Source organism: Rhododendron vialii, chromosome 9a (assembly GCF_030253575.1).
Source record: "Rhododendron vialii isolate Sample 1 chromosome 9a, ASM3025357v1".
In the NCBI taxonomy this organism is placed as follows: Eukaryota; Viridiplantae; Streptophyta; class Magnoliopsida; order Ericales; family Ericaceae; genus Rhododendron; species Rhododendron vialii.
Genome location: NC_080565.1, coordinates 23,200,525 through 23,223,171, shown reverse-complemented (window position 1 = coordinate 23,223,171; position 22,647 = coordinate 23,200,525). Strand labels below are relative to the sequence as shown.

The following is a 22,647-nucleotide window of genomic DNA, read 5'->3' as shown; positions in this document are numbered from 1 at the left end:
AATTAAAACATTCTACATTTTTTCTTTAGATGAATTTTTAGAATCAACTAATCCTTGGGGATAAATTTTGTAGGCTACTAGTTGAGTCTCCGATTAAAGTTGAGATAAAGTTTTGTATAGATTGACCCAATAAGAGTTGAAAATAAATCAAATTCCTTGAACTCCGGTCTTGATCGCTAAAGCAACTGCTTGGTTTTTTCTTAATCATAAAAGGAAATAAACAAGAACTAGGCCCTTAATATGGAGTGAGCACTCTGAAGGAGAAATCTAGTCACTCACAAAGTAGAGTGACCTCCTCTTGTGATAATGGCGGTTGGATTACATTTTGACCTTATAAAAGGTGTTTCGCAAATGATATTATTACCTTAACTTATTGTAAGAGATAAATTTAGTGGACCCCATTTTCAAAATCATGTAGGTGAGAGAAATTACTGATCGAGTTGATAAGTGGTTGCAGAGCACATCTCCAAATTCTAATTTGCTGAAGGCTTTGACCTATGTGAATCTCTGGTTTCCCACTCTTTCAAGGCTATACAACGCTTGTATCTTGGAATTTGGATTATGGATAAGTGAACAAAATATAAGAGAAAATCTGGAAAACTTACCCAGTCAAGAAAGTCACCTTCTTCATTTTTTCCCCCCACCAAATTATGACTTAAAAAAATCTTACTCGCTAGAATATAACACCTTAATTTGTCCCGTAAAATCTAGGAATTCGTTGTAATTTACGGAGAGAAAATGGTATTCACATTCTATTTTAAACCTCTTATATAATTTTTATCATGCATAAATAACACTCATTCACAACATCAGCAGTCTCATTTATACATATGCTTGTACCGAATCCTACAATTTCTAGAAAGAGCAACGTATCAATCTTCATCTCCTTTGCCATAAGTTATTATAAATCTATTTGGAATGTGTATAAGAAAGAAAATGGTGCCGAACGCCAACTAATTTTTTTTTATTTTAAATATGATTTATTGCCTATATTCAACCCAAACCTTTAAGAATATTGCGAAACCGCCCCAATTGGGATGTAAATTGACGTCCCTATAAATACTAACAAATTAACCTCGAGTGGAAAATCAAAAGAAATGAAAACAAATCGGAAAATGATCAAATCATAGAGTGGTGTACTTGTAAATGGTTCAACGGTATCATTTTCCTTGGGAGATCGGAGTATATATATTTTCCTTGATTTCGGGTGGAGGGAAAATTAAATAAATAATTGGGGGTGGGACTTTTTATGCAAATTGGGGGGGTGGGGTTAGAAAAATAGAGAAGTAGTAGTAACTTACAGCACCAGAAAATGTCGTCAATGGCACGCCAAGAGACAGTCCATATCATATCCCACTATGGCCGATTTCTTTGTTTTTAACGGAATCCAAATGATTTGTGATGACCCCAAAAACCACCACCATCCCTTTTGTCTCTCTCTCTCTCTCTGAAATATGTAAGGACCAATTATTTGTTACCAATGATGAAAGATTTAACCTTGGCGTGCAAGCTTTTTTTGGGTGTGGCTAAGGTGTTAGTGAGTTGATAAGATGGGGATCATGGGCTTATGTGCAGTTGATATGGACACTTGATGCCATTCAGATCTAATTTCGTCAAAAACCACAAAGTGAATAAGCTATTTGCTTTTCGGGTTAACTTTAGAGAATGGGAAGATATATATATATATATATATATATATATATATATATATATATATATATATATATATATATATAGTTGACATGGACACTTGATGCCATTCAGATCTAATTTCGTCAAAAACCACAAAGTGAATAAGCTATTTGCTTTTCAGGTTAACTTTAGAGAATGGGAAGATATATATATATATATATATATATATATATATATATATAGAGAGAGAGAGAGAGAGAGAGAGAGAGAGAGAGAGAGAGAGAGAGAGAAATTTTCAAGTGAGGGATTCCTCATTTTGTTAAAATGAGGGACTTTCATTTCCCGATCAAATTTTGAAAATCCGAACCGTTCAATGTGTGCAGAACGTAATTTTAAGGGTCCTCGCGAGAAATCAGCAAAAAAAAATGATCGGGAAGGGCGTCATCCGAGCAGTTTTTTTGAACCGTTCAATGAAAACTGCTCGGATGAAGCCCTTTCCGGTCATTTTTTTTGCTGATTTCTCACGGGGACCCTTAAAATCATGTTCTGATCACTTTGAGCGGCTCGGATCATCGAAATTCAATCGGGAAGGGGAGTCCCGCATTTTAATAAAATGAGGGATCCCTTACCGGAACCTAACTCTATATATATATATACACACACAGTCCGGATCTCCTAAGGGATCCCGCACGGTCTTACCGTGCGGGACTCCCCTTTTCCGATCGAATTGCAACGATCCGAGCCGCTCAAAGTGATCAGAACGTCATTTTAAGGGTACCCGCAAGAAATCAGCAAAAAAAATGATCGGGAATGGCTTGATCCGAACAGTTTTTTATTGAACGGTTCAGTAAAAAACTGCTCGGATCAAGCCCTTCCCGATCATTTTTTTTGCTGATTTCTCGCGGATACCCATAAAATCACGTTCTGCACACTTTGAGCGGCTCGGATCGTCGCAATTTGATCGGAAAAGGGGAGTCCCGCACGGTAAGACCGTATGGGATCCCTAATTGGATCCTAAGTGTGTGTGTGTGTGTGTGTGTGTATATATATATATATATATATATATATATATATATATATATATATATTTCAAATAATAAATACTTATTTTTTGAATTAAAAGTGATATATAATGAAAGAATGACTTACCTCGTAAAGCGAAAAATAAGTACTTAAAAATAAGAACTTTTGCGGAACTAGGCCTAAGAATAGATGTAGTCTTTTATCTAGATAAATGAAAATAATTTTCACTAGCTCATTGAATGAACTGTTCGAGTAATTGGGCCCACCACAGGTTTCACTTCGATAAGGCTAACAATTTACATATAAGACTTTCTGAGTAGATCATTTATAAATAATTTTTTTTTAAAGATTCAATTTAAGTGATATCTAAGAGTGCCGGTCGATTCCTAATACAAACATAATGGACAACAACATTTTTTACTAATGTTTTTCAAGATGTATGTGACTGGACCAAATAGGCAAACTAATTACTCCACTAATAAGTTTTGATAAAAGTTACAGTATGTTTTTTCATAGGTAATTTCTATATTGTGATCCACATAATGAAAGACACACGATCACCACTACAGGACTCGAGCGGTTAAATCCACGAGATGAGCCATTTACTTTCTTTTCCGTAATAATTTCAACATTCAAATTTGGCATTGTATTTGTTATGCCAAATTTAACCTTGTTTAATATAGGTCTGGGGGAGAGGAGTTAATCCACACTCGACTTTTTCCATCATTTAAGAAAATATCAATAATAGGATCCAAATAGTTTCTTTTTAAGAAAAATCTTTATTAATTATGTGAAAACCTCATATTTTGATAAAGTTTAAAATCTATATGGTCTTTGCTCTTTCTTTACCAAAAGTGGTCAATGACCTATCTCATTAAGTAACTTAAGTGGGCATGTAAGTTTACAAATACGTCCTTATTTTCTCGATGGTTGACCAAATGAAGTTGATAGCTAGTTATTATACATGAAACGGAAAAAGAGTTCATCTTCATGAACAGTTTCTTTTTGAGCCAAAGGGCATGTTGGAAACACCTTTGCTACAGTAGGAGTTGTGAAGTAGTAGTGAGGGAGATGGTGAAAAACTTAATGATGGACTTTACACATGCCATACCCCATGGCAATGGCCGGCCCCCTATCCAAAGCTGAAAAGGATAATTATTTCTATGCTTTAATTAGTACCAAAGTCTAACACTTTTTCTTCTGTGACCTGTGAAATACTAAAAATTAGGGCACCCACATGAGAAACAGCCAGAGCTAGCTAGCCGCGCTTCACCAAAAATGATGAATGTTTGATTTAATTTGTACCAAATGCATCTCCCCATTAACCATAGTCCATTTGCAACAAAAACAGAAAGTACACCATAGTCTCATAAATAAATAAATAAATAAATAAGGATGAGGCCATAAATTTGGGAGAGATTATATCAAGAAGAAGAAAATCATAAGGGGAAAAAAAAAGAAAAAGGAATTTGTCATCTTTCGCATCATTTCTTTTCTGCGCGTGAGTGTCTAAAATCCAAAAATGTTAACCTTAATCTTGCGTGAGGAGAATCATCAAAATTTTCATAAGGGTTCATTTAAGTAGAGTATAGTTAAAACAGAGAAAGAGAAGGAAAAAAAAAAAAACACCCTTCCAGCATTTTATTGACATAGAAATAAGGGAAATTTATCTAAATGGTCCTCTTAGTTTTATTCAAGTCTTATTTTTGTCCTCCAAGTATCAATTACTTCGTACAACACTTTTGACCTTCAAGTTTGGTTTTTGTACCAAATTGGTCCAATTGATAACTTCTGTCAGACAAACTTGACGGAAAAAATCAGATTAATGGCAATTTGGACATTGCAATTCGTACCGAATTGGTCCAATTGATAACGTCTGCCTTCAATCTGATTTTTTCCGTCTAGTATGGCTAACAAACATTATTAATTGGACCAACTTGGTATGAAAATCAAACTTGAAAGTCAAAAGAATTGCAATTGATACTTGGAGGACAAAAATGAAACTCGAGTGAAACTAAGAGGACCATTTCTATAATTTTTTCTAAAAATAATAGGAAGTGCTGGGAAGTGAATTTTTCTGTACAACCCATTTAACAATAGTTACATAGCTGTCATTTTCTTTCTAAAGACATGCGAGATTTTTATCTTTATCCAAACTTATCAATTGTGGGTCTCCCCATCATGCCGATAGTTTACACTGAATGTCCTACAATAAACCGTATTGTATGTTAAGCGTATGTATAGTATCTGTGAATACTTTCTTACAATTTTGTCCAAAACTTTTCATTTTAACAAAGCGAATAGGAAAAAATAAATTAACCTTTTAACTTTCTTTTCTTTCGCCTCACTTTCACTTTCCATCGTAATTCTCTTTGTAATCAAACGGACACTATCCTCTCCCCCCATTCAACAGAAAGTATCAGAATCTCCCAATGGTCCAACATAATCCTCGGCCCATATGAGTTGGGTTATGTTGATATATAGGCCCTGCTTTGTTTGGCTGAAATCCCCAAAACAACCAGGGATTTATTGCTCAAGGGCTGCGAATACAACTTCCAAAACATTTGAACGCTCAAAGCGTCCAACCAACAATCTATCTCTATCTATAAAAAACTATATGCCAATGTAAAAAGTTTTTTTTTTTTAAATTAAGAGAGACAAGGGGAGAGCTAAGTGGAGAGAGAGAGAGAGAGAGAGAGAGAGAGAGAGAGAGAGAGAGAGAGAGAGAGAGAGAGCATAAAACAGAGAAGAAGAAACCAAATACTCCGTATTTCTCACAAAAATCAATTAATCTTCTCGTGCCTCGCGCTGGTACAACGTTTGTTTTTGTTTACATGACTGTAGGAAACCTGATATGAAAATTAAATCTCACCATCCCAGAGCTCCTCAACAGAGATAGAAGGGCCATCTTCTGATGTGTAATCACGTCCAACACATCCTCTTTCCTGCGGAATTTGTTCTATCCTTTCACATTCTTCAGGGCTTAGCTTCCAATCAAATATGCATATATTTTCCTTCATTCTCTCCTTATTAAAGCTCTTCACAACAAGGCTCACCCCTTGCTCATAAACCCATCTCAGGCAAACCTTTTCACGTATGTAGCCGCATTTCAATAATCACACCAATGTACAAGATACACATATTCAGCATAAAAATCAGTTCTTCATAGCCATATGAACGAACAAAAGGAGTACTATCTGTTCTTTCTTCAATTTGAAATCACGGTGCGAGGCCTGTGTGCACAAATACGTGACAAGATCACAAGTCAAGAAATCATTTTTTTGCCCTACCACTGAATAATTTTTTTCCAGTACCAACTTCATACGACAAGATCACAGATACCCATTACCCCATTCTCCACCTCAATTGTTGAGCTGTAACGAAATTATCTCAACGCTTTCAATCCAAGTCTCTAAGCTTGGAGAGTTTCAAATATCAAATTCTAAACGTCTATGGTTTCTCTCTATTTCTGATTTCTGTCCTCTTAAACTATTCAACCCGAAGGATTACAGAGGCAGGTCCCTTAATCTTAATATAATTTCTATTTTCTATTCACCTTTTCCTTCTCTAATCACCCAATCCAAACTGATTCTGATACAAAGTGGTCCTTTATACTTGCTTCCAATTAACCTAGTTGCGACTTGCGAGCAACACTGAATGAAGTTCATAAAGAGCACGGATGAAAGGGAAGAAAAAAAAATTGATGATTATAAAGAAAGAATGTTACCTGAGCAACTGTCTTTCCCTGAGCCTCAGCAAGCTCCTTTAGTACCTCACAATCAAGGACTTGGTTTGTTCCCCAGACTGTACCTCTTGTCCCTAAGTGAGAATGCAGTAATATGTATGCCCTTTTTATGACAAAAATCCCTCAGCTTTGCTTGCTGCCAAAGTGAGCTCATCTCCACCTTTTAATCCAGCCATAATGCAATAAGTCTTAATAATTTTCACAATAAATCACAAGAATAGACTTAAAAGTTTAGATTAATTTGGTTTAGAAGCAGGGGAATCAATCTAAGGATTTTCGAGTGAGAATAAAGAATTGATGGTAATCAAGGAAAAAAAACAAAATACCATCAAAAACTAAGTACCAGCTCTTTACAAATTATAATCATTCAAAAGATCACTTGGACTAATCAATAATTTGAATATATTTTGCGTTCTAAATGAGGTGAAGTACTGGACTTCTGGTTAATGGAAGCTGGCTAGCTTGTTAGAGCTGGACTAGACATCAAAGAATCAAGAATCTTGGCTTTCTGAGTTGTGGAGGCTAAGGATACGGGGAAAGGAAAATGGAAGCAGAAGTCAATAGAAGAAATGCCGGGCATTCCTAATCCCAAGGAGAGGGGTGGAAGACAGAAGCAAAAATGCGTTCTGTTCAGATCTGCTGTTGCAGCTGCCACATTATTCTCTTCTTCTGATGGAATTAACAGGATTCACCTCAATGAGTCTGAGGCTGTTTGGTCTTTAAATAAGATCAGGGGCATCGGTTATAAGGGTGATGATAAAGAAGTTATAAGTAGAATTATGATTATGGAAGATGAAGATAAAGAAAGGGCCAAGGTACAGGCTACCCAGCAGGATAATTGATTCTTAGGTGTTTTTTGGGTGGTGTTTGCTTTGGTTGGGTTTTGGGAGGGGTGCTTCTTTTGGGGTTTCTGCCTTGGTTGGCTTCTTGCCAATCTTCGGTTGCTTTTCTTTCCCTTTTGGGTCTTCGCGACATGTGATTGTCGGATTGAGGAGGTGTCTTTCTTGTGGGTTGCTCTTCCTCTGATTTGATGCCTTGTTCTTGAATCGTTTTAATCTTTAAATTTTATTTTCAAAAGTTAATAAAATTCTTTTTCGCTGTTCAGAAAAAAAGAATCAAGAATCTTCAAAACCGAGTGATGATCCCTTTTAAACATTCTCTTAAATGATAAAGGACTATATATAGAATTTTCATAATTTTTCACCTGTAGGATGCTAAAATAAAGATGGGAGATCAGGGTTTTTAAATATCGTTAGCTGGATCCGAATCAATGTCGGTGATATGGCCAGATATCGACAAATATATATAGGTATATTCGCGTATCTAAATTCCAAAAGTGTCCTATTTATTACTACCAACTAGATAATTTTAGTTGTTCAGGGAATCTGCTAGAGGTCCTCTCTCTATGTCCCAATACCTCGGGGAAAAATTCAGAAGTCAACATCCAAAGCATCTAAACATTGCCCAAAACTTTTGATGCAAGTTTTGGGCATTCCAGCTTCTGGTTTTTTCTGCTGCTTCGTATGGGTTGGTATGGTTTTCTTTGCAGCTGAAGGGGTTTTGATTGGGTTCTGTGGTTTATTTTTTTGCAGAAGTATTGGCGACTAGTTTGAGCTTTTTAGTTCCTATGATTTTTTATGGTAATTTTCCTTTCGTCCTTATTGTTCTTGGTTGGTGTCTTGCCTTCTTTGGATCTTGGGTGATATACGCTGTCGTGGCCTTGGTTTTTATAATATATTTCAACTATTAGCAAATTTCTTTGCCGAGGAAAAAAAAACATGACCCCAGGGACGGACCAAAGCGGGGGCACGTGCCCCCACTAGAATGCGTGCCCCTGCTCAAAATTAAAATTATTTTTTTGTATAAATTAACATAATTATAAAAGTGTGCTAATATATAAACATACACACATGCATATATCTCAAAAAAACACATACAAAATTAGTTTTATGTTTGAATTTCATCATATGGTGTATTTTATACTTGTTACTTTACGAGTCGTTTGTCTATTTGGAGCTATTCTTTCTTGATTCTCTTTATTTTTAACCGTTTGAGAGAAATATTGTAAAATAAAGTCATTAACAAAACTAGCTCGAACATTCTAAAACTTGTCGATGTTCATTTAAAACATATTTTAAAAATTTTGTATGAGATTTTGTGCTCATTTTTACCTAATTTAACTTAAAATATGCGGTATAAACTTTTGTAATTAGTAATACACACCTTAATTTTGTACGATCTTATTGTGGTTGACTATATAAAAATAAATTTTTACCATTATGATTAACAAGTGCCCCCACTACACTACATTCCTGAATCCGTCCCTGCATGGCCCAATTCAAAGCTTTAGCACATGAATGATGGAGTACATCCGACATATGTCGATAGCCACCCTTTTACATTCTATCGGATGGGGAACACTATTCTTTTGAGTTTTGATGGTTCGATCGCATATTGGATCGCTAGCACCTGAGCACATTTACAAACACAAAAACTATATGACCATGCAAATTACCAGAAACACACAATGCATGTCCATAACTATCTTTTGATCATAGTTTCATAGTTGCAGAATATTAAAAACGTTAATAATTAGATCTATTGATGTAACACACGTGGAGGCCCAATTCCATGATCAGCTGGACCGAGCCAAGCCCCAGAAGCCCAAACGGTATTTAGTTTCAGATTACCCAATTTAGCAAAATTCAGACGAGCTCGGCATAGGCCCAATGTAGATTCCCCAATTTGACCTAACGATTATTTCAAGTCCCACCTTGAGGACCATCCCGATAATGATATGGATATAGTGATTGCTGATTGACTTCTCGTGAACCTGTGGACTTATGGTGAGTACTTTTAGCCACTCAGAGGACCCAATCCAGAGCCATATAGCCTTTCAGACATAAATACAGTATCCTAGAAAAATCCATCTTTCGGTCGTAACATCGATCTCACGGCCTCAACATCATTTCTTCACCTGTGAAACTTGTTGCTTGAAAATCTCCCTGAGAGATTGATCTTTCAGCTGCCAGGTTCATCCTTCGGCCACTTAATCATTTCCTCAGCCGCCAGATCTATTGCTCGGCCGTCAAATCGTCTATTTTCCAGATTCTGGAATGTTCTGTCAATCGTTTGATCCGTTCACAAATCCCTAACAGCCAAATCCCGACGCATTCGAGCTACGTAAGGAGATTACCATGAGGAGTTTGTGTTGCATTATAACTCCAATTCAATCGATCGATTTTGATTGGTTGAGGTGTGTCATCCCTATGTCTATATAAAGGACCCTTAGGGTTTCGAAAATATAACGAATTGATATACCAACACACCCTCTCAAGCCATGAAATTTTGTCAATATACACTCTCAAATCTCCTTTGTAAAAGCCCCAATCTCCCGAAGGCCACCGCTAATCCGACATCAAACTCTGAAGTTCAAACCCTGACCCTAGGGTTTTCAAGAAGCAAATCAGTCTATCCCATCTAATCCGAAGCAATCAAGCCATTGAGGGTTCAAGGTGTTAAGGCCCATGGGTCTTTGGTTCGTTTTACTTTCAGTATATGCATGCTAATCATAGGATTTTGATTATCTGTTAATGGTTTAGTTTGGTGTAAGAAAGAACATCGGCTTGATCTTTGATCCATCGGCCGGTATATCAAACCAGGAGGATCTCTCGGCCGTGACATCCATTCACCGGCCGCAAGATCCATCTTCCTGGAACAGTTTGTTTTATCTGCTTTCTGATGCATGATTTGCTTATCGTACTGGCTCATCATTAACCGTTTAAAGGCTAATAAACAGACTATGTGTTGAAATTAAATAGTGCATGTATTAACCTTATGTCGAGTAACTATGGGTCAGTCTCATGATTGGGCAGAAAAGGGTGTCTAACACCTTCCCCTCATTGTACCTTTGGCTCCCATACCCAGAATCTCTATCTATATTTCCTAGTTTTTATAAACTAGGTGGCGACTGTTTTGATGATAACCGTTATCGTGAGGCAATGTTCCTAGCCATAGGAATATCCACGATCTTGGTTTATGAAGCAAGCAACCAAACAAACAAACAATGATCAATCTGTATGGCAATGCCCCGCTTTGGGAGGTGTCTACACCCAAACTTGGTGGGCTGACTCATTTTCGCACTCCGATCAATACACATCAACCCTAGGTTGATGCTCAATGGTGCTTTTCAGCCTAATTTCTTCGTTTAGGCCTTCAATTACGTTATTTTGCCATTTTAGGAAAGATTTATTTCATTAATAACTCTTAGACCGTAATTCCTTTTAAGTTTATTCTTTTTGGAAAAGTTTTGTTTTTCTTTCCTGTTTTCAATTTCAGGAAAAGCCCCAAATTCTGGGACCTTTTATTTTTCAGGTTTATTTTTAAGATTTCTAGGGTTTTGGCCTATATAAGGGTTTGTAACCTAGAGTTTATAAAGCTTTTTATCAATAATATTGCAAAGATTCTCGCTTTCTTTCTTGTGCGCAAGATTTGCTCGTTGCGACAAGTTATTTATCTCGTTTGGACTCGTACGCTAACTAGTCTCTTGTGAATTCCGTTGCGTCAAGTAGTATTAGAGCACGGCTTTGCCTGGTTCGATGGCACCAAACACAAAAGAAGACACACCCACTGACGTTGGTCATGGGCTTATTGACCTAAGGAGGATGGTGGAGGATCAACAAGCACATTTGACCGAGATCCGTCAGGATACCCACACTCAGTTCATTAAGATCCATGAGATGCGGCAGGGATTGATTCTACAAATCTGCCAAAAGCCAGAAAGGGTTGAGGAGGATCACGCGTTAGGATTTGCCCATCGCCAACCTCGTAACCAGGATCGGAATCGTGCCAGGGGATTTGCCCAAGGCACAACCGGTCGTCGTCAGATGGTAATAGGTTTAATCATGCTGAGAGTGAATAATCCGAACCTGAGGAACATGAAGAACAAGAAGACTGTCCCATTGGGCGACAACAACATTGGTTCGATGATTACCACATGAAGGTGGACCTTCCCACGTTCAACGGTAATTTGCAGATGGAGGAGTTTCTTGACTGGATTTCAGAGGTTGAGAGATACCTTACTATGATGGAGGTTCCCGAGTCGAAGCAAGTAAAGATGGTCGCTTATAAACTAAAGGGCGGCGCTGCAGTTTGGTGGGACCAATTGCAGACGAGACAATAGAGGCAAGGAAAGGAGTCTGTGGCTACATGGCGCAGAATGAAACAGCTTATGATGGAGAGGTTCTTACCGTCTGACTATGACCAACATCTGTTCCAGTCATACCAGAACTGTTCGCAGGGATCCAGGTCTGTTTTTTACTACACAACTGAATTCAATCGACTCTCAAATCGTAATAATCTAAGTGAGACTGAAGGTCAGCGGGTAACGAGGTACATGAATGGGTTGAAACCCTCAATTCAAGAGAGGATAGGATTGCAGCCAGTCTGGGAAGTTGACGAAGCTCTTAACTTGGTGATTAAGGCCGAACAGATGGAGCGTAAACGAGCCAATTCAAGATACTGTCGAGAGTCATTTGTTCCTGCTACTGATAAAGGGAAAGATAAAGAGCCAGCAGTGCCTGCGTTTCAACCTAAGGTTGCAGTTGGTGGTGGTTCTAAATTTGGAGGAGCTAATCAGGCAGATAGCTCCAATAACAGAAACGTGGCCAAAGCCCTTAATCCTTATGCCAAGCCCTTTGGGGATAAATGCTTCCAGTGTGGCAAGCCCGGACACCGCTCCAATGAGTGTCCAGATTGGATGGTGGGCCTGGTAGAAGAGGATGGCGGAGAAGATCGGCCTGATGAGGATTGGCCAGAAGAAAATTCTTATGATGTAGATTATGCAGAGGAGGATGGGGAACGAGTGAATTGTGTGGTGCAACAGGTGGTGTTCGCACCGAGAGCAAAAAATTCCAGTCAGCGTCATAACATCTTTCAGTCAAGTTGTTCCATCAGTCAGAAAGTATGTGACTTGATCGTGGACATTGAGAGTTGTGAGAATTTTGTGGCAAAAAGACTAGTGAACCATTTGAAGTTGCCAACCGAACATCATCCCTCTCCATATAGCATTGGTTGGATAAAGAAAGGCCCTACAATGAAGGCAACTGAAATCTGTATACTTCCCCTTTTAATTAGGAAAATTTGTAGATCTAAAGTTATTTGTGATGTAATTGAGACGGATGCTAGTCATGTACTGTTAGGTAGACCCTGGCAATTTAATGTTGATATTGTTTATAAGGATCATGACAATACTTATAGTTTTAATTGGGAGTCACATAACTCCTTCTAGTCATAAGGAGCCTATCAAACCACCTAAAACAAAGGGGCCTTTGTTTCTAACAATTGCTAGTTCTAAAGCTAAGTTTATGACAGATTTCAAGGAGTCAGAACAGGTTTATGCTATGGTGGTGAAGTCACTGGTAATGGAGGAGAGGGACAAAGCAAAGATTCTGATAGTTCCTGTACCTAAAAAGATACAGCCATTATTGGAGGAATTTGAGGAGCTTGTTATTGAAGATGTGCCTAATGAGCTCCCTCCAATGAGAGATATTCAACATGCTATTGATTTGGTGTTTGGGGCAAGTCCGCCCCACCTACCACATTATCGGATGAGTCCAAAGGAGAATGAGATTCTGAGGGAGAAAGTAGAGGAGTTGCTGTAGAAGGGGCACATTCAGGAGAGTCTGAGTCTATGTGTTGTTCCAGCCTTGTTGACACCAAAGAACGATGGGAGTTGGCGTATGTGCATGGACAGTCGGACCATCAACAAAATAACCATCAAGTATTGATTTCCACTTCCTCGCTTGGATGATACGCTTGATATGTTGGATGGGTCGAAGTGGTTTTCGAAGATTGATTTGCGGAGTGGGTACCATCAGATTCGTATCCGACCTGGGGACGAATGGATGATGACCTTCAAAACTGAGGATGGCCTGTACGAATGGTTGGTTATGCCATTCGGCCTTTCTAATGCGCCGAGTACTTTTATGAGGGTGATGAATTAAGTTCCACAGCCTTTCAATGGAAAGTTTGTCGTCGTTTATTTCGACGACATACTAATCTATAACAAGTCCGAGGAGAAGCATGTGGGGCATGTGCGCCAAGTGCTGATGGTGCTACAAGAAAATAAGCTGTATATTCAACTCAAGAAGTGCAGTTTCTTGACTCGCAGCTTATTATTCTTGGGCTATGTGGTGAGTTCTAAAGGTATTCACGTAGATGAAGAGAAGGTTCGAGCTATTCGTGATTGGCCAACGCCTAAATCTATTACAGAAGTGAGACATTTCCATGGATTGGCCACTTTCTATAGGCGATTCATTTGAAATTTCAGTACTATCATAGCACGAATCACTGAGTGCTTGAAAAAGGCACGTTTCTGTGGCGAGGTCAAGCGGAGCAAAGTTTCGCGCTGGTTAAAGAACAGCTTTGTACTGCACTGGTATTAGCTCTGCCTAGTTTTGAGAAGATTTTTGAAGTTGAGTGCGATGCTAGTGGAGTTGGTATTAGGGCTGTTTTGTCCCAAGAGAAGAGACCAGTGGCTTTCTTTAGTGAAAAGCTTAGTGGAGCTAAACAAAAGTGGAGCACTTATGATTAGGAGTTCTATTCTGTGATTCGCGCTCTCAAACATTGGGATCATTATCTGATTCAGATGGAGTTTTTGTTGTACACTGATTATCAAGCGCTGAAGTTCATCAATAGCCAAAAGAAGTTGGACAGTATGCATGTGCGCTGGGCTACGCTCTTGCAGAAATTTCTGTTCACTATTCGACACAGGTCTCGGGTGTCAAATCGGGTGGCTAATGCATTGAGTTGTCGAGCTGATTTGTTGGTGACTTTGGCCCATGAAGTTGTGGACTTTGAGTTCTTAAAGGAGCTGTATCCAGAGGATGAGGACTTTAAAGAAATTTGGGCAATATGTGTTTAGAACAAGCCTGTTAGTGACTTTCATGTTATTGATGGGTACTTGTTTCATGGCAATCGTCTTTGCATTCCTCAATCTTCTTTAAGGGAAATCTTAATCTGAGACCTTCATGGTGGAGGGTTAGGTGGACACTTAGGGAGGGACAAGACTATTGCGAGTAGAGGTGTCAAATGGGCCGTGCCATGCTGGCCCGTTTACTTTATTTACTTAAATCGTGTCGTGTCGTGCCGTGCCGTTTGTCAATCGTGCCGTGTCGTGCCGGCCCGTTTACTTAAATCGTGTCGTGCCGTGCCGGCCCATTTACTTAAATCATGTCGTGCCGTGCTGGCCCGTTTGCCCATCGTGTCGTGCCGTGCCAGCCCGTTTCTGAAATCGTGTCGTGTCGTGCCGGCCCATTTTCTTAAATCGTGTCGTGTCGTGTCGTGCCGGTCCGTTTTCTTAAATCGTGTCGTGCCGGCCCGTGTTCTTAAATCATGTCGTGCCGTGCCGTTTTCAATCGTGTCAAGATGTGCCGGCCCATTTACTTAATTGTGTCGTGTCGGATCGGGCCGGGCCGAGCCATTTTAAGTCATGTCGTTTTAGTCTGCCCTAACATGTGTGGGTTGACTTAAGGCATAACTAATCTTGCATCAGACATGCAACCATTGTATACATTTGGTTTTTTGGCATATTGGAAACTCAGCGACATTGGGCAAGGATAGAGAAATCCTTGCATTCACTACATCCTCATAAAAAACAAGGGATGAGTATGTGTGTTTGAGAGAGAGAGTGAGTGAAGTTGCTATTCAACTTCGGTTGCCCCTTCTTTTTTCCTTCTTTTTCTTTGAACGTCTCTTTTTCCTCTCTTTTCCAGCTTCCTACTTAATAAATCTTAGATAACTTTTAGGTTAGTATACAAGCGAGTTTGGTAAATGGCTCAATCAATTTGCAGTTGCGCTTTCAATTCTTATTGTCGCACATTTGAATAGTTTGAAGTGTTTTCTTAAAAAAGCTTTTACCGTTTTACGCTCTTGTTGGTGCACGAGAATTATGTTAGGCCAAAGGTTCACACTCGATCTCAGAATATCATAATCACTCTGTAACTTGCAGAAGAGAAAAATGAGAGGACAATTCACAATGAAAGGAGAAAAATAACAATGGACGCTGCATTTTTATATACCATGGCACGCCAAAAAAGTTTAACTAAAAAAATAACATATTACAACCCCTAATTAAAAAGAAATTCTTGGTCTTAATGAAGTAAAATTTAACAATTAAAAAAATAACATATTACAAATGGTCCTTGATGCAGAACAGAAAAATGAATAATATAAATTAATTACGAATTATTTTGAGTTTATTATTTTGTTAGGAAATTCCGTTTTAGTTGCCTCTTGTTTTGGCAACCTTATATTTCTTTCTAGTATTTGATTTCCTAGTTAAAGTAGAAATTTTGCTTTTGGTAATTTTTGTTAATTAATTGATTCTGCTTCCTTTTCGAACGAATCAATTAGGGTTAGATTTTTTTCCTATATAGGGTTAGATTTTCGGGCTGAGGGAGTTGTTTTTTTGAATTAAAGAAAAATTGAGAGTTTCTCATTATTGTATGTTCAAAGAGGGAGTACCTCTAGTTCATACATATTTGTGTTTATGTTTTAAAGAGAGAATCTTTAACATAAGCAAGTTCGTGATCTCTTCTTGCAAATAGTTTCGTAAAAGGAGACTGCGCTGCATCAGTTGGTATCAGAGCCTGCGCTCGATTCTGGATCATGGCGCGACAAGGAGTTCGTTATGGTCGTTATGCTGTTGCTGAAGATGTGTATAATCGAAGTAAAGCTGCACGAGAAGCACGAATGGAGGAGAGGTTCCAACAACTTGAGCAGCATGTGATGGATGCGATTGGCATCCTAACCAATCAGATGGCTGCCATGGCTGTTGGGGGGAACCCACCTCGCCATCGTCCGGTTCAACCTCGGTTTCCGAAAGAAGAGGAGGTGTCGGATGGTATTTCTATCACCAAACCTTTGGCTGGTAACCATCAGTCGAAGGGGAGGACAAAAATGGATGAAGCTACCATCGAGTGGCCATTCACATCAAATATTATTCCAGATCCAGTAGTGGATTGGAATAAGCCACCAGTTTTTGATGAAAATCCAGTGAAGGAAATTCCAAAAAAAGAAAATCAGAAAATAATACAAAAAGAAGTTGTTACCATGCTTGAAGATGGTGAAGTTGACTAGCGTAATAAATTTGTTGACCCATTTTGGAATTTTATTGAAGGTACTATAAAGAAGAATTGTTGGATTGCGTACTTAGAACAAGTTGTGACAAACAATTTTGCTTTTATTTTTCAAGACTCATCTCCACAGTTTGGGGTCGAAAAAATTAATTTGAAGAACAAGCTTGATGCAGACAGGTTTCGCTGTATTCAACTGTATAAACTCGAGGATGAGTTTCTTCAAGACGGGGAGAATGATGCAGAACAGAAAAATGAATAATATAAATTAATTACGCATTATTTTGAGTTTATTATTTTGTTAGGAAATTCCGTTTTAGTTGCCTCTTGTTTTGGCAACCTTATATTTCTTTCTAGTATTTGATTTCCTAGTTCAAGTAGAAATTTTGCTTTTGGTAATTTTTGTTAATTAATTGATTCTGCTTCCTTTTCGGATGAATCAATTAGGGTTAGGGCTTTTTCCTATATAATAAGTTGTAAGCCTTCGGGCTGAGAGAGTTGTTTTTTATGAATTGATTAATGAAAATTGAGATTATTTCTCATTATTGTGTGTTCGTAGAGGGAGTACCTCTAGTTCATACTTGTTCGTGATTGTCCTTGTTGCGCGTCCTTCTATTTTGACACGCCTCCCTGCATCAGTTGGTATCAAAGCTTGCGTTCGATTCCGGATCATGGCGCGACAAGGAGTTCGTTATGGTCGTTATGCTGTTGCCGAAGATGTGTATGATCGAAGTAAAGCTGCACGAGAAGCACGAATGGTGGCGCGGTTCCAACAACTTGAGCAGCGTGTGATGGATGCGATTGGCATCCTAACCAATCAGGTGGCTGCCATGGCTGTTGGGGGGAATCCACCTCGCCGTCGTCCGGTTCAACCTCGGTTTCCGAAAGAGGAGGAGGTGTCGGATGATATTTCTATCACCAAACCTTTGGCTGGTAACTATCAGTCGAAGGGGAGGACAAAAGTGGATGAAGCTACCATCGAGTGGCCATTCACATCAAATATTATTCCAGATCCAGTAGTGGATTGGAATAAGTCACCAGTTTTTGATGAAAAACCAGTGAAGAAAATTCCAAAAAAAAAAAATCAGAAAATAATACAAAAAGAAGTTGTTACCGTGCTTGAAGATGGTGAAGTTGACTGGCGTAATAAATTTGTTGATCCGTTTTGGAATTTTATTGAAGGTACTATAAAGAAGAATTGTTGGATTGCGTACTTAGAACAAGTTGTGACAAACAATTTTGCTTTTATTTTTCAAGACTCATCTCCACAGTTTGGGGTCGAAAAAATTAATTTGAAGAACAAGCTTGATGCAGACAGGTTTCGGCGTATTCAACTGTATAAACTCGAGGACGAGTTTCTTCAAGACAGGGAGAATGATGCAGAACAGAAAAATGAATAATATAAATTAATTACGAATTATTTTGAGTTTATTATTTTGTTAGGAAATTCCGTTTTAGTTGCCTCTTGTTTTGGCAACCTTATATTTCTTTCTAGTATTTGATTTCCTAGTTAAAGTAGAAATTTTGCTTTTGGTAATTTTTGTTAATTAATTGATTCTGCTTCCTTTTCGAACGAATCAATTAGGGTTAGATTTTTTTTCCTATATAATAAGTTGTAAGCCTTATGGCAAAGGAGTTGTTTTTTATGAATTGATTAATGAAAATTGAGATTATTTCTCATTATTGTGTGTTCGTAGAGGGAGTACCTCTAGTTCATACTTGTTCGTGATTGTCCTTGTTACGCGTACTTCTATTTCGACACGCCTCCCTGCATCAGTCCTATTGTCCTAGTCCAGGCTGTACAGCTAACCCTTATTTATATATATTTTTCCCTTATTTCTACTATGTATTTTTTTTATTTTTTGTTTGACACTTTTTTTTTTATTTCTTGTTAGATTTGGGGTAAATAATATATATGACTTTTGGACGTTTCCGTTCATATTAAATTACTCTTGCACCATAAATATTTTGATAAGTTTTTTTAATTTTACTTGTTATCTTGTATTGTAATGTTAAATTTGCAAACCAAATGTCCAAAGCCTATTTAATTTTACTAACAAAAACAAAACAAAAATTTTTACCGAATAAAATTTGATAGTTTTTTAAAAGTGAAAAAATAATTTTTTAAAAACATGATTTTTTAATAAATTGTTTTTTTTAAAAAATTAAATATCTTAGTTGTTTACCTTTAAAAAAATGTAAACAAATATTTTTTACCGAATACAAATTGTTTAATTTTTTTAAAATTTAAAAAAAAGAAGCCATTTGGCTTATTTAATTTTTTTTCCTGTGCCTCGTGCCGTGCTCTTTCGTGCCCATGTCGTGCCGGGTCGTGCCTACGCCCATGCCCGTGCCTTGCTAGAACCGTGTCGTGCCGTGCCGTTCCTGTCCACTTTTCGTGCCCGTGCCCGTGTCGTGCCCATCTACGACTGTGTCGTGCCGTGCCGTGCCAGGCCAACTTTCATGCCGTGCCCGTGCTGTGCCGCCCACTTTTGTGCCCGTGCCGTGCCTCGGGCCCACTACAATCGTGCTGTGTCGTGCCGTGTCAGGCCAATACCGTGACTGTGACGTGTCGTGCCGTGCCGGCACGGCCCATTTGACACCTCTAATTGCAAGTTTGGAGGAGCGCTATTTCTGGCCACAACTAAAGAATGATGATGGAAATTTTGTGCAGAGGTGCTACACTTGTCAGGTATCTAAGGGTCAGTCTTAAAATATTGGTCTTTATACTCCTTTGCCTATGCCTAATAATATTTAGGAGGATCTGTCTATGGATTTTGTATTGGGACTGCCTCGTACCCAACGAGGTGTAGATTCTGTATTTGTGGTGATTGACAAGTTTTCTAAGATGGTGCACTTTATTGCTTGTCGAAAGACATCAGATGCCTCACATGTGGCTCGGTTGTTCTTTCGAGAAGTAGTTCGGTTGCATGGGGTGCCACAGTCCATTACCTCTGATCGGGATGTGAAGTTCCTTAACCATTTTTTGGTGACTCTGTGGAGAATGTTTGGAACTTCGTTGAAGAGGAGTTCTAATGCACATCCGCAAACTAACGGAAAAACTAAGGTGACTAATCGGAGTTTGGGAAATTTGATTCGCAGTAGCTGTGGTGACAAGCCGAAGCAATGGGATCACGCTTTGCCGCAGGCTGAGTTTGCTTTCAATAGTGCAGTTCACAGTGCCATGGGGAAAATCACTTTTTTCCTTAGTATATGTGACATCTCCAAAGCATACAGTGGATTTGGTTCATCTCTCATGGGGTCCCGGGGTTAGTGTTGCAGCTAAGGCAATGGCTAAGCAAGCTCAAGAGGTGCATGAGCAAGTAAAACAGAAGCTAGCTGAGACTAATGCGAAATACAAGAGGGTTGCAAACAAGCGCAAGCGTGAGAAATTGTTCAAGGGGATTTTGTGATGTTCTTACGCAATGAACGGTTTCCAGTGGGGACCTATAACAAGCTAAAGCCCAGGAAGTATGGTCCGTATGAAGTTTTGAAGAAGATTGGTGACAATGCTTATGTGATTGATCTTTCTGATTCCATGAAAATTTCAAAGGTTTTCAATGTTGTTGATTTATCTGAGTATCATGCTGAGGAGCCACTATATCCAGACTTGAACTCGAGGTCGAGTTCTTTCGAAGAAGAGGGAAATGATGTAGAACACGTGGAGGCCCAATTCCATGATCAGCTGGACCGAGCCAAGCCCCAGAAGCCCAAACGGTGTTTAATTTCAGATTACACAATTTAGCAAAATTGGAACTGCTCAGAATAGGCCCAAACTTGGTGGGCTGACTTATTTTCGCGCTCCGGTCAAAACTCATCAACCTAGAGTTTAGGCCTTCAATTACGTTATTTTGCCGTTTTAGGAAAGATTTGTTTCGTTAATAACTCTTAGACCGTAATTCCTTTTAAGTTGATTCATTTTGGGAAAATTTTGTTTTTTTTTCCCGTTTTTAGTTTCAGGAAAAGCCCCAAATTCTGGGACTTTTTATTTTTCAAATTTATTTTTAGGGTTTCTAGGGTTTCGGCCTATATAAAGGTTTGTAACCTAGAGTTTATAAAGCTTTTTATCAATAATATTGCAGAGATTCTCTCTTTCTTTCTTGTGCGCAAGATTTGCTCGTTGCGACAAGTTGTTTATCTCGTTTTGACTATAACGCTAACTAGTCTCTTGTAAATTCTGCTGCGTCATCTATGGTAGCACAAGTATCTGATTGTTAACAGAGCACTCACCTGATTTACAGCTGGAGGGATCTCCGATGTAAGGAGTTACTGTTCCAACTTCTTGCAAGAGAAGTTGCTTACGCCTATATTTCTTGAGAGGCCAAGACTGTGTCACTCCTCCATGGCTTCCCAAACAGACTTGACATCCATGGAAACAAGGTCCTTTCTAACTGAAAGGCAAATCATACCCTACTTGTTAGAATCCTTACATATAATAAATAATATTGTGATATCGAGATTGAGATTTGATTGTAATTGATTACGATTTCATTATAATTGGGATGATTCCCTTCCATAGTTAGGCTCATTCCTCTTGTATAAATAAAGGCCTCATTATACGGTTTCATAATCGAAGTCAATAAAATATCTCTTCTTCTCTTATATTTTAACACTACTGATTTCAAGCTCACCAGCAAATGAAGGAGATATAGATCAAGATAGTCCAATCCAAGTCTCCTAAACAACAAAATACCCATTGAGTTGGCATTTGGAATAGCAACAAATCCAAATCCAAGATAGACCTTGGATGACAACAATCTTGAGAAGAATGAAGATGGAAACGTACTATGTTCGCTTTAGGTTTCTAGACTCAACCCTTCTCTTTGCGCACGGTTTTTAATAAGTTTCTATCCAATTACTACTCTCATTTCTTTGGAATCGGGGACACAGCCAAGCTTTCCCTGCCTAGCAACCTGCCAAGCGGGCAAAACGGAGTCGTTTGACCATGCAAGTAGTTGCCAGTTGACAAACGGCGTCGTTACCATGCAAGCATTACTTGTTTCGTTGGCAGAACAAAGTGTTATTCATTTTCTAATTTTGTGGGGTTAATTACGGGTTCAACAAAGATAATTCAAACCACAAGTTATTTTTAAAATATTTTTATAGGTTCTTAAAAAAAAATCAGCTCAATGTGATATCGGTAAGTGCCGTTTAGAATTCGTAGGATGCCCTACGAATTCTGAAACAACTCTTATCGATATAGAATTGTAATACTCCCTCCGTCCCTAAATAAGTGTCCGGCGCGCAAAACTAGGCCTTAAAAAAGATGCATTTGTTTCGTTAAAAAAATTAATTTTTTTTCACAAATCAATAGATAGTAATGAGTTCTATTAGATTGTGAAAAAATATTAAATTTTTTAATAGAAAATATGCATGTTTTGTAAAGCCTAGTTTTGCGCACCGGACACTTATTTAGAGACAGATGGAGTATTTTTTTTCAAGAAATAAAAAAATATAGTAAGAATAAACTTGCAGTTTGAATCGTCTTTGTAGAACCTGTAATGGGTCTCACAAAAAATGGGTCTCACAAAAATTAAAATATTGTAAATTATTTTCAAAATGTTTTTTTATGGGTTCCTGAAAAAACTTAGCACAATCCTATATCGGTAAGAATTGTTTCAAAATTCATAGGATATTTCAGAATTCGTAGGGCACCCTACGAATTCTAAAGCAGCACTTAGCGATATCACATTGAGCTGATTTTTTTTTCAAGAACCCATAAAAAAATATTTTAAGAATAACTTGTGATTTGAATCATCGGGCGCCCTACGAATTCGAAAACAGCACTTACCGATATCACATTGAGCTGATTTTTTTTTTCAAGAACCCATAAAAAATATTTTAAGAATAACTTGTGATTTGAATCATCTTTGTTGAACCCATAATTAACCCCACAAAATTAGAAAATGAATAACACTTTGTTCTGCCTATGAAACAAGTAATGCTTGCATGGTAACGCCGCCGTTTGTCAACTGGCAACTGCTTGCATGGTCAAACGACTCCGTTTTGCCCGCTTGGCAGGTTGCTAGGCAAGGGAAAGCTTGGCTGTGTCCCCGGTTCCCATTTCTTTATCTATCTCTTTCCACACAATCACCCCAAAAACCTCCCTCA

General features: G+C 38.3%; 1 pseudogene; it reads right to left on the bottom strand.

Annotated features, from left to right (window-relative positions):
* Positions 1–5,496: 5,496 nt before the first annotated feature.
* LOC131301525 (non-functional NADPH-dependent codeinone reductase 2-like) lies at positions 5,497–21,410 on the bottom strand (annotated as a pseudogene).
* Positions 21,411–22,647: the final 1,237 nt, after the last annotated feature.